Consider the following 1754-nt stretch of genomic DNA (forward strand, 5'->3'; position numbering starts at 1 on the left):
AGCTCTTCCTTGTGACCCTTCTGTAAGGGGATGTCCTATTGTCTACATATGGGCTTTTGGGTCTCCACTCTGGACTTCCCCCCATTCACACTGATATGATTTTTTGTTCTGGGTCTTTGATGTTTGATCCCTGATCCCATCGATACCTCATGACCACACAGGCTTCACTATCCATTTTCAATGCAGAGAGACAACACTCCAAGGAAGAGAACAGCTCACGGAATGAGCAGGTCTAAGAAACATGTTTGGGAAACAAGCCAATCTGCTGCAGTGGGTGATCATTAAAAACTACTAGGAGGAAAAAGAAGAGCTTGAGTCTAAAATCCTGGACTTTGACTTTAGGTCTTTAAGTAATCAATTCGAATAACTCAGCAAGCTCTTTATTTAGCAGGCACTGCAATATGTGTTGATTCAGACTTGAACAAGATATGTGATACCTACTTTCAAGAAACTTCCAATCTCAGAAGGATAACAGACACAGAAAGAAGAAATAGCATCAAAGTACAAGGGGTAAGATAGAGCCATTCAAGATGCAATAGATACTATAAAGGGAGAAGTTTATTCCATCTTATTAGGAAAAGGAGATGAGGAAAGCTTAACAAAAGAGCTCTTAATTAGCCCGGATGTTGAAGACTAAGAGACAGTCTATAGTGTAATTCTCACAGATTGATCAATAAGAAAAAAATCCAGAGGTACATCAGATTGCAATTCTGTTCGGTAATGCCTGGCACTTATTCTTTCTCTCTAAATAGTACAATGATAGACAAAATATATTTTCACACATTTTGTGTTCAACAACAACAGCAAAAAGATGTACAGGAAGTACTGTAATTTTCTGATAGCCTCTAGTATCAGATCCTGACTGAGACCCATAAACTTCAACGACTGTACACTGTGTATATAGGTCAGGTGGCACAGATCATGTATATTATGTCAGCAGCCATCATAGGCTGATTCTCTCTGTGAAATAAGGCTTAAAATATGCTCTTAGGTTCATTATATGTCTAAGACGGTGAAAAAATAGGATATTATATCTGGCTTTGAGGACATCGGTGTCCAGGTGGCAATGTTTAGAAAATAATTATACAGGGTCCAGTGAGTTTTAAAGACCAGAAGGGAGAAAACAACAACAGAGGAAAGCTTCTCACTCAAGATAAGCCAACCAACAGAGGATCTAAAGCACAAAAAGAAAACAAAGCAAAACCCCTTTCCTTCCCCATTGCCATGAAGTTAATTGTGACTTATTGTCTCCGTTTAAAAGTCAGAGGCTACCACATTACGTTTCCATTTTGATGTTTCTACTTGTCTTAAGACATAATCTAGGTTTATGTGGGAGGTGTAGATGATTGCACAGACTCTTCCTATGCATGAAAGAAGGAACTCTTAAAGCATTTCTAGTATATGTAACTACACTGGAGCCGGGACTGACCTTATAATGCCAAAATGTATCATCATCATCAGGCATCTCTCAAAGCAAGGGACAAATTTCTTACTACCTATTCTAATTGAATTAAAGTGCTAGCAACGGATTTGGGAAGGCAGTACATGACATTTTCCTTGATAGGAAAGTTCCCAAAGTAATTCTGAAGTAAGAAAAAACAGGAATTCCCTCCATAGGTGCCTGGGATATAATCTGACTTCACTCCCTTTCCTATCTATATATAAAATAACCTTATCCATCTATCCCCTAATCACATAGACCTATTAGAAATCAAATACAAGAAGAGCAGACACATTTTTTAAGTTTCTTTTTT

Source organism: Echinops telfairi, unplaced genomic scaffold, assembly GCF_000313985.2.
Source record: "Echinops telfairi isolate 266 unplaced genomic scaffold, ASM31398v2 ScPeMD7_7407;HRSCAF=8445, whole genome shotgun sequence".
Classification (NCBI taxonomy): domain Eukaryota; kingdom Metazoa; phylum Chordata; class Mammalia; order Afrosoricida; family Tenrecidae; genus Echinops; species Echinops telfairi.